Raw genomic sequence first — 12,168 nt, forward strand, 5'->3', positions numbered from 1 at the left:
GGAGGAGAGAGATTGACAAACCAAGAAACAGACTCTAACCATAGAGAACAAACTGATGGTACCAGAGGGGAGGTGGGTGGGGACAGGGGAGAAACAGGCGATGGGGATTAAGGAGTGCACTTGTGATGACTATGGGTTGATGTTTGGAAGTGCTGAATCACTATGTTGTTCACCTGAAACTAGTATTACACTGTATGTTACCTAACTGTAAGTTAAATAAAAACTTTAAAAATGGTACACATTTACTTCAGGACATGATACTAACAAAGTCTTGCTCACTGGCATGACTGGAAGAGGTAGTCATTATACATATATAAGAATTTTGAACTGGAAATCCCTTTTATATCTTCTTTTATTGATTCAACACTTACTTAGCATCTTTTGTGTACTAAGCACTAATTACAAGTGTATATTTGATTTCACGGGATAAACAATCTCATTTTTTTGCAACAGGATTTCATTGAATTAGAGGTTTATCTTTTAATTCTCTTCATAGTGGATCCTTTGTAATTGCTCTTTTAAATAATTACCTAAGTGATTCCCAAAGTCAGTCTCTCATCTCATGTGCTCCCATAGCCCTCTGCTGTTACTCAGTTCTATCACATGGCTCCAACTCCTACTGTGAAGTGGGTACACCTATTTGCAACCCTCCTCCACAGCACCAGGGTGTGAGTTTTGTAAAGAGCAAGCCCTCAATACAGTTTTGCTATAAAGGACTTCTATTTTTCTTTCAAAATAACAAAAATATACTTTTATATTTCTTTCAGATGGAATAGCATTCAAGCCTTATATGAATTAAACTTACTTTTGAAAATGTATAAAAGTCCTTAATATATGAATTCTAAAATATGTAAAAAAAATAATTTTTAGGGGCACCTGGGTGGCTCAGTGGGTTAAAGCCTCTGCCTTTGGCTTGGGTCATGATTTAGGGTCGTGGGATTGAGCCCCGCATCAGCTTCTCTGCTCGGTGGGGAGCCTGCCTCCCGCCATCTCTCTGCCTGCCTCTCTGCCTACTTATGATCTCTCTCTCTCTGTCAAATAAAATCTTTAAAAAAAATCAATTTTGTTGTTGTGGACAGTTGTCAGTTTACCTGGGGGTATTTGTTTCCATTCTGCCTGTCAACTGATTTCAGAAAATTTTTGTCTACCTGTCTACTGGATTTCCTTTTAGGAATTCTTTATATTGGTTGAATGATAGAATTTAGTTCCTTTTCTCTAGACCTCTGAGAGTCCAATTCTGGAGCTTGGGACAGTGGAGAAGAGTACCTATAGCAGTGTTCTCAGCTGCAGATCAGGTGATTCCATCAGCATGGGTCCAAGGGAATATATTTGCTCTTCCTCAGAGCACTCAGAGACAAAAAGAGAGCCCAGGTATATTATTTCTCTCCATCAGTTTTAGTATGTTATATCAAAAATTAACAATAATGACAGAATTGAGATGGCCAAAGTCATCTGGGTATTATATTGAGAATATCAAGGCTGCCGAATATAGTTGTGTAAATTCACTGATAGAGGTTCCCAGAAATAGAGGTGAGAGCTGAAATCTACCCTCCCCAGCTTAACAAGCCATGAACTCTGGTGTAGAGTTATGTTCGACTGGTAGAAGGGCCAGTACTTTATTTCCAGAGTTATTTTTTATCGTTTATTGACAACCTTGAACAATATTGATGAGATTTAAATCTAAACTCTTAAAGTTAGTTGTCTATCTGGTATCTGCATTCTTTTTTATTCAAAACAATGTTTGGCAGGTGAGAGTAATTGTGGTCTGGCATTTAATATGGTCACTTTATTACATGATTTGTTACATTCCCATATTCTCCCTCTAGTCATTCATGTAAGTAGCAAACACAGTTGTAAGATGTATGTATCAGAGATTATATGTATGGTTTCTACACACATTGAGTCCTCTTATTCTATAGGGCTTTCCCAGTGAAACAAAACCAATGGATGATGTGTTAAGCTCTAATTATTCCTTAAAGTGAGATTGAAATTTTTTTTTCTTGAATGAATATTAATTATGACTTAGCTGTACTCCTTGATCTCTCGGCATCAACACATTTGTTGCGTAGGTTTGTGCCATATTTTAGATTTCCTTTAGCTTGCTTGGTGAGTCATAGAAAGAAAGCAATCATCAGATATAGCACAAGGTAAAAAAACAACAAACCATATCATGAAATAAGGATTGAAGTTTGGTTTGAACCAGTTGAAAACCTGAGGTCAGAAAGCAGGATCCAGTACACAGACATCAGATTGCAGTAATACTAACCAGAAAATTGGAATCCGATTGATTAGGAAAAGCCAGAAACGTGAAGAGGCAGAGTCAGATTTGCAAATTAGTGTCAAGAGAGCCAGACATTAATTTCATGGAAGAGAGGAGAAACAAATTCAGCATCACAGGCCAGAATAGGATAGTGCTGCAGGGATATCTTGCAGATAGAGAAGAACATGTCCACAGGTGGCTGTTCCCTGTGACCTTCATGTCTACTTTGCCTGGGAACCCAGCCATCCTATTGTCCTGGTCAACACAGTGGGTATGTAGGTTTACAGAGCATCAGGAATCTTCCCTATGAATCTACCAAATGGGAGTTTTCAGAGTTTAACATACAGGAAAATGCCCTTAGTATTAGTGATATTTCTGGTATTATGCAAATTAAACAACATCTAACATGGACGATCTTCTCTTTTGACAAATAAATACTATAATGAATCTTTTCATTTTTATTTCATATTTTGTATTTATAGAGGCTGTGCTGCTGTACTCAAGGGAGTACCTTTAAAGCTTTAAAAATGTTTCATATTTATGTTGATACATTTATGTATTTTCTATTTAAATTTTCTTTCCTTTTAATTTATCTATTTATATCTTTAATACCTGGTTATCCTTATAGATCTGTGCATTTCCAGGGAAAAGGCGATAAAAGTTGATATAATTTTGTAATTTGTCTTGCTGCCATCTCTTGCCCTTTCTATGCAGGAAGTCAGGAACCCTCACATTTTTCCTTGGTTATTTGACCTCAGGGTGCTGAGCCAGGACTGTTTGTTGATAGTTCCTCAATTAGCGGTTTCCCCTTCTCTCTTTAGCTCTCTACCATGGGAAGATGGCCATACAAACTATCATGTGGGTCTCTTACCCATGAGATTTTGGTCTGATTCCACTAATGGAAGCAATAGGAGAAGGAGAGAGTCAAGGGCTATTCAAGAAACTTAAAAATTTGTTGTAATATGGATAGAGGTACTGGGAAATATGGTGGGGGGAGGGTTGATGATAATTTCAGGGGTAGCTGTGGCAGATGCTGTGGTGATAGTTGCTGCTGCTGTGGAGGTGGGCTCTATTGCTGAAGAGGCAGGTACAGTTGAGAAACCTGTGGCTTCTGGTAGGGTGATGGTGGATTCGGTGGCAGGGATGTGGATACTGTGATAGTGGTAGGTTCTGGGGAGGTGATGGTAGCTGGCTATGGTAGTGGGTTCTGTGGAAGTGGTGGTGGCTGCTGTTATCCTGGTGGCTTCTGTAGTAGTAGATATACTTGAGAATATGAGCAAAAGCTAGAATGCCAAAGTCAAAAATCCGTAACTGCTGTACTTCAAGGTATCTACCTGAGCAGAAGATTCTTCTTTGGAACAATGAAACTGTTGCTTAAGCTTGCTTTTTTCAGATACTCAGCTTAGATAGCCACAATTAGAAAATTCAAGAAAAAGATCTTCCACAGAGAAATATCCCTTCTTCAATACCTCTGTCAGTATTTTTTTAAAAAAATGATTTATGTACATATTTATTGGAGAGAGACAGAGAGCACGTTTTGTGGGGTGGAGGCATGGGGGTGGGCCAGAGAGAGAATCTCTAGCAGACTCGTCCCAGCATGGAGCCCTATAAAGAACCCCAGGCAGAGCCTGACGTGGGGCTTAAGTCTGGGCTTCTCCCCATGACCCTGAGATCATGGCCTGAGCTGAAATCAAGAGTGGGACTTAACCAGGTGAGCCACCCAGGCGCCCCACCCCATCAGAATTTTTATTGGAGTTAAGAGAAAGGGTGAAGGAAGATAATCTGTGTTGATATTCTTTATGTAAACAAAGAAGGCAGTTTTAATTGCCAGTTTCACAGTTTCATTTATGGAATAGTGATCTAGTCACTGTGTAGCAACTTTGAGGAGACATGCAGAATGCTCTCTAATACAGTGATTTTCAAACTTGAATGCACATTAAAATTACTCAGAGAGCTTTTAAAAAATTCCCTATTCTTAGGTTTTATTCTAAACTAATTTATCAGGATCTCGGGCAGGAAGAGAGGCAAAAATATTTTTTTTTTAAACTCACCTGAAGTGATTAAAAAAGTGAAAGCTAGCTTGGGAAATACTATTTTAAAATGGTGTTGATCTTGGAGTTTCTACATGTCTAGACGTAGGAATCAGAACTGATAAGTATATAGTAAGCGTTCACTTATTTGGAAAACAGGATTTTGAAGAACGGGGCAGGTCAGAGGCAACTGAAATAAATGCCTCATTTCAGTTTTGGAAATAAGAGGAAAGATTTTGTGGAAGGAGAGGGAGAATTTGGAAACAGAATCTGTAGTTTCTTCACCTTAATTTGACTTTTTTCTTCTAGATACATAATTGTATTTAAAGGTACTGCCAACAGGCATCCGAACTACTTAAAATCTCAAACATATGGAAATTGCTTAATAAACTTTTCTGTAGCTAATGAATAGCTCAGCTACTTAGAGGCTAAGAAAATACTCTAAGGCATTGTAATTCTGGAAGTATGTTGTGTTGCCATCATCTGAACAATATAAATGGATAAATACACACTAGCCAGCAAAGATGGTAGATTTAGGAAAATCGCACAATCTATTTTTAATTTATGGCAAACGAATATAGTAAATCTTTTGTTTAAGATGATCCAGGTACTGAGAGATCTACTGATATGTTTATTCAGTTGAGAAATAATTAGCTATGTTAGAATACTTCTTACTCTATTCTCTAAAAGTTGTGAATTGTTGAGTCCTTACCGCATTTTATACAGCACTTTATGTGGATTGGATTATTTAATCCTCACAATAACTGGTTGCAATTTATATTATTATTGCAGGTTACTGATGAGAAAAGGAATCATAGGGAAGGCAAGTAACTTGCTCAGGTTCATACAAATATCTGTTAGGAATTGGCCTTTAATTTGACACATTTCAGAGCTTGAATTTTTTTCTACCTTGCTATTTTGTTCCCCAAGCCCAATTGATTTCCAGTTACTTAACTAATCAAAATGCTTTTAAAATGGTAACACTTATTGAAACATGCTTGCATTGGCACCTGGGTGACTCAGTCATTAAGCGTCTGCCTTTGGTTCAGGTCATGATCACTGGGTCCTGGGATTTACCCCTGCATTGGGCTCCTGGCTCAGGGGGAAACCTGCTTCTTCCCTCTCCCACTCCCCAGGCTTGTGTTCCTTCTCTCACTGTCTCTGTGTCAAATACATAAATAAACTCTTAAAAAAAAAAAGTGGTTGCAACTCATTAATAATCTATGATATTAATTTAGAGAGTAGCAAACAATTTAAAGAATGGATAGAGCAGAATAAAAAGAAATCAGATTGCATTACATGTAAGTACTTTTTGAAGAAATATTTTATGGTTACACATATGAATATATATTGAGTTATTATATGAAATCTATTTCTTTGAGTTGCAGTCAGAAAAACATGAAAACCTTTTGTTATAGGGTAGTTTAGTGGTGTGTGTGGCATGAAGTCAGGTGGTCTGGAAAGAAACCAGCTCCTTTCCTGTGTTTCATTGTGCATTATATAGCCAGCTGCTTAATCACATGTGATTTCACATTTTCATCTATAAAATAAGTACTATTTCTACTTTTAGAATTGTTCTGAAGAGTAAATGAAATTAGACTTATAGAATCTGACCCATATAATCAGTAAATGTTTGTCTTTCAATAGGAATTTCTTTCCTACTTTATTCAGTTTTTAACATATTTTGGTATGATGAATCTCTAGTAATTGAAGGGTAAGGCATATTTATACTTTGGAGGTTATTTAAGGCTTTTGGTAATGATGGAGGAATTAAGTTGAAATTGATCTTAAACTACCAAGTTTTCTTTGCCTTGTCATATCTTTTCTACTAATCTCATGTAGTTGATAGCCAGAACTCATGAACAATTTTAAGAGTTTGCTAATTATTTTTAAAACAAGTCTTTTGCTCTGCATTTATATGACCCAGTAAATCTTCTAAGTTAATGCTGACTACTTCACAAAATATTATCTTTTCTAGCAACATTCTTAACTTTGTTAAAAGTTAACTTTTCTTTCTCCTTGGTGCTGTAAATTCTTTTGATGCCAATATACTTTTTCAGCCAAGTTTTTTTTTTTAATCTGCACAAATAACATTTTTAATGAAAAATAACTGTTCTCCAAAACTCCTACTAAAAAAATCAGTTAAGAAAGTAGAATTGTGGTTTGGGTTCTTCTTCTTCTTCTTTTTTTAAATTAACATACAATGTATTATTTATTTCAGGGGTATAGGTCTGTGATTCATCAGTCTTACACAATTCATGGCACTCACCATAGCATATACCCTCCCCAGTGTCCGTCACCCAGCCGCCCCATCCCTCTGACCGCCCCCCCCACCCCCCAAGCAACCCTCAGTTTGTTTCCTGAGATTGAAAGTCTCTCATGGTTTGTCTCCCTCTCTGGTTTCATCTTGTCAGCCAAGTTTTTTTGTTTTTTTTTTTGTTTTGTTTTGTTTTTTTAAGTTAGGATTTCTAGTTGTAACGGAACCTTGGCTGAAGGATTTAGGATGAGCATTGTCAAAACTGAAACAAATTTTGCATGGGTCATAGCCAGCAAAGATTAGAATGTCTGAAGCAGAGAGAAACAAACTTCTTTTAAAAACAAGAACTGCTGCACTGTTGCTCAAGTGAAACTTCAAAACCTGACATTAAAGATCTTGATTAGATACTTTCTAAAATCATACCTAAAGTAGTAATTGTCTTTTATCACAGAAAATTCAGGTTGTGGATAGAGACTTAATGTTGTTAGTAAAATTATTTAACAGATTAATTTTTTTTCCTAAACTATTCCGTATTTAGCACAATTAAAGTCAGTGACTTATGTTTGCTCTTCTATGGTAATAGACACTCCTCTTTGAGTTCTGTCAGTTCTTGCATTATATACTAGGGCTGTTTTAAAACAAATTTAAAATTGTTAACTTACTGTTAAATTTGGTCCTTTTGTATTAGGAAATGAGTCTTCTTATCTCTAATAATACCTCTCATCTTTAAATCTATTTCAGTTGCTTTTGGTATAGGTGCGCCAGCTTCCATTTGGATGTATTTTGTGTGGTCTACTTTTCCCATTCTCTCCCAGTTACTGAGTATCTTTATGTTACTCTTGTAGGTGATAAATAATTTTGTTTGTTTTAAGCCACTGTATTTTGAGGCAGTTTGTTGCAAAACATTATTGGCATATATAAGTTGTCGAGTTCTGTGCTAGGCATTTTTTTTTTTAATTGAAGTATAGTTGACATACAGTGTTACATTAATTTCAGGTGTATAACATAGTGATTCAGTAATTCTCCTCACCAAGATAGGTGTAATCGTCCATCTACCACCATATATTTTTGTAGTATTACTATTTTAAAGATTTTATTTATTTATTTACTTACTTATTTACTTATTGCAGGGAGAGGGAGAGAGAGTAAGGGGAGGAACAGAGGGAGACAGAGAGGGACAAGCAGACTCCTCGCGGAGCATGGAGCCCGAGTTGGGCTTGATCTCATGACCCTGAGGTGATAACCTGAGCTGAAATCAAGAGTTGTTCCCTCATGACTGAGCCACCCGGGTGCCCCTTTTAAAGCTTTATTTACTTTAGAGAGAGAGACAGTGTGCATGAGCATGCCTGCATAGGAGCAGAGGGAGAGAAAGAATTTCAGTCTCAGGCAGACTCCCTTCTGAGCGTGAAGTCCTACCCAGGGCTCAGTCTCTCTTTGCGGGGCTTGATTTCTTGACCCTGAGATCATGATCTGAGCCGAAAGCAAGAGTCGGACGCTTAACCGACTGTACATCCAGGTGCCCTGATTTTTAGAATATTATTGACTGTATTGCCTATGGTGTACTTATTTGTTATCTGTATTTAAGAGTCCATTTTTTGTTTGTTTTGCTTTTTTAGATTTCATATATAAGTGAAGTCATGATATTTGTCTTTCTTTGATTTATCTCATTTAGTATAATATCCTTTAGGTCCATCCATGTTGTCACAAGTGGCAAGATCTCATTTTTTTTTTTTAAATGGCTGAGTAAATTCAATTACACACACACACACACACACACACACACACTCACTCACACACACCCCATGTCTTCCTTATCCATTTGTCTATCAGTGGATACTTAAGTTGCTTCCATATCTTGACTGTTATAGATAATGCTGCAATAAACATAGGAATGCATATATCTTTTCTTTTTCTTTTTTTTTTTTTTTTTGGCTAAATGGTAGTGAGATTTCTGGATAATATGATATTTCTATTTTTAATTTTTTGAGGAACCTCAGTACTGTTCTCCATGGTTGTTGCACTTACATTTCCACTAAGTGCATGAGAGTTCTTTTTTCTCCACATCCTTGCCAACAGTTGTTATGTCTTGTCTTTTTCATTCTAGCCATTATTACTGGTGTGAGGTGATATCTCGTTGTAGTTTTGATTTGCATTTCCCTGATGATGAGTGATGTTGAGCATCTTTTCAGATGGTAGTTTTTTGGCTATCTGTATGTCTTCTTTGGAGAAATGTCTATTCATATCTTCCATCCATTTTTAATTGGATTGTTATTTTTTTATTTTTTATTTATTTATTTTTGGTGTTGAGTTGTGTAAGTTCTTTATATATTTTGGATACTAATCCTTTATCAGATATATTTTGCAAATATCTTCTCCCACTCAGTAGCTGCTTTTTGTTTTGTTGTTTCCTTTTCTTTTCTTTTTAATTTGATATAGTCCCCAAGTTTCTTTCTGCTTTTCTTTTTCTTGCCTGAGGAGGCATATCCATCAGGATGTTGCAAAGAAAGATGTCCAAGACATCACATTTACAGGTGAGATGTTACCATAGTTTAGGTTGGCCATGGTAAACCTATAAAAATATCCCTGTAGCCTGAGCCTCCAGAACACATAGCCATAGCCCATTAACTGTATCAAATTCCCCTGCAGTCATTAAGGAATTAAGGCTTCTCTGAACTTAAGTTTTCCACTCATATTCAGAATTTTTTCTCACAACCATGTACATCTCAGGTTCAAAGTGGGACATAAGAAGCCTAAAATTCACCAAATCTCTACCAAGCTATTACCAAGTATATTGTGTTGTTAATATTTTGAATGCTTTCTAAGTGAATGCTAAGTACTCTTGTACTTGGTGAAGAACATTTTGTTGTGTGATTTTGAACATCATGGTCTGAACCCGAGACTACTGCTGTTCGTAGTAGAGCCCATAGATGTTGCATTCATGATCCCATCAGGAGACACAAATAACACTGGTTATTTTTAATAAAGAGAATTTAATATCAAGTATCATTAACTAGTCATTACAGATTGTTAACTGGGTAATTGAAAAGGTAAAGTGACAACACCAAGGTGTCATGGAGATAGAACCTAATATTCCTAAGGCTAAGGGAAGAAGGGTAATGTTTGGAATTATAAAAACTTAGAAGCTTACAGGAGGGGTCTCAGTATATGAAATTCAAGTGCAAATGCAAAGATCCTGAAAGAACACACAGGAAAGATGTATGGCTGGATTTAGAAGTAACACATCAGGGGCACCTGGGTGGCTCAGTGGGTTAAGCCTCTGCCTTTGGCTCAGGTCATGATCTCAGGGTCCTGGGATTGAGTCCTGCATTGGGCTCTCTGCTTCTCCCTCTCTCTCTGCCTGCCTCTCTGCCTACTTGTGATCTCTCTCTCTGTCAAGTAAATAAATAAAAAATCTGAAAAAATAATAAAAGAAAACTAACTGGGAAAAAAACCCCCAGAGATGACACATCACTTTTTGTTCCCGTCCCATTGCCTAAAGTTCAGGCACATGGCCATACCTCATTGTAAGAAAGATTGGGAGATGTACTCTAGCTATATGTCTAGAAAGAAAAAGGAAGTGGATTTTCCTATGACACCCTAGAGTTTCTGCTATAATCTGAATTTCCTTGACACTTAAACTCCTCTGCTCACTTTAAGCATTCTCTAAGAGATTTGACATTCCCTCAAAATGTTTCTTTTGCATAAATATTTCCATAAAAGTCCCTTTGACCGATATTTGTGTAGGATTTTCCTGGTTATCTGTGGATTTCTTAAGCCCACTGTTTAATGATATGGTTCTTCAGCAGCAACTTGGGATAATTGGACTCATGGGAGATACTCTGAAGACCTGACCATTTTGTGTTGCTACATCTCTATTGTTTGTAATTGGCATTGCTGAATGACGTCACAGTACAACATAACCCATGTGAAGAGACTCCTTGAGAAGGTGCCATTTTGAAGTAAACATTATCCAGCATTATTGTCAGTAAATGAAATAAGGAGTACTTAACAGGAACCAAAGTGAGATTATTTTTTATCCTTGTGAATGGACTTAATAAGGTCCTGTTCACTCAAGATAACAGGAATGGTTATATATCTGGTGCCTTTATACTATTTCATTTTGGCTCAAGGTTTCTATTTTCATTTACAAAATTGTTGAGATTTTAATTTGTATGTTTGTAAAGCTGGATGAGTTACACTTTTGCTCTTATGCTGCTCACAATATAGAGGAGAGAGTGTACATAAAATGAACTTATTGTAGCAAATGGCAGGATTATATAGTGTGTCCAGATAGTATAGATTTGTGAGCTCCCTCAGCAGTGTTCGTTGACCTAGGAGTGGGAGCAGAGAAAGTACACAGTGGGAGTTAGTGATAGCATAAAATGGGAATGTTAGAAATTGTGAGCATTTTGTAAAGAATATGGATCTACTTGAGTTGGATCCCTGGTTCTGCCACTAATGAGGTGCCAAGTTATTATAGCTATCTGAGCCTCATCTCGAGAAGGAAAATATAACACACACACTGTTGAGCAGTACATACACACACATACACAAGCACACACACACAGAGTTGACTCTTGAAAAACATGGGTTTGAACTGAGCAGATCCACTCTTCATAGATTATTTATAGTATAGGACTTGTATTTTTCTTATGATTTCCAAAATAACATTTTCTTTATTTTATTATAAGAATACAGTATGTAACACATGTAACATGTATTAATTGACTATTTATGTTATTGGTCTTATGTTTTGGTATGATGTTTATGTTTTTGGTAAGACTTCTAGTCAACTACTATTAGTAGTTAAGTTTTGGGGGCATCAGAAGTTATATGTAGATTTTAGACTGCATGGGGATTAGTGCCCTTAACCCCCATGTTACTCAAGTGTCAACCCTGTGTGTGTTCACGTGTGTGTGTGTGTGTGTGTGTGTGTATTTTTATCTGTCTTTTAGTATCTATATTTTGCAGTCAGTGTCAGATATATAATACATTTATAATACTTGGTAGTTGGTGTTGAATGTTGTAGTTAATTTATTAGTAATTCAAAAATATTCACTGATAACTCTGTAAGTTTTTCAGCATTAGGATCCAGGCAGAGAATGGAAATAAGTAAATTCTAAATGATAATCCAATACTGAAAAATCAGAAGGACTTAAAGAGCCTAGTGATACTGAGGAGGATATTTAATAGAGGGAGAGGAAGGCCAGAGAGGAGGTTCTAGAGTCCCAGATTTGAAATGAAGGAATTTCATGGGATATCAGTATCAGAGAGGATGATTTTCTGATGATGGCTAAAGAAATTTGGGTATGCTTATATAAGGAAGAAGGGAAGTGCAGGAAGCCACTGATACCACATTTTCCTCATCTCTGCATATTGTGTTCTTTGCTTGTTCACATATTTGATAATAATACAAAGTGGAAGTGTACCTAGTTAAGTCCGAGCTGTCATATATCCAGTGTGTAAACGTGCAACAGCCTTTGTGTTAAAACTTAGCTCATATATATCCAAATTCCCTGAATGCCTCCTCTTCCCAATCTATCTTTCTGGCATTAATCCCTGGCAGAAATGGGGATCCTGGTTGAACTTGGTCCTCCCATTTATTCTTCACTTGCATGTAT

The sequence above is a fragment of the Mustela nivalis genome, assembly GCF_964662115.1.
Source record: "Mustela nivalis genome assembly, chromosome: 4".
Classification (NCBI taxonomy): Eukaryota; Metazoa; Chordata; class Mammalia; order Carnivora; family Mustelidae; genus Mustela; species Mustela nivalis.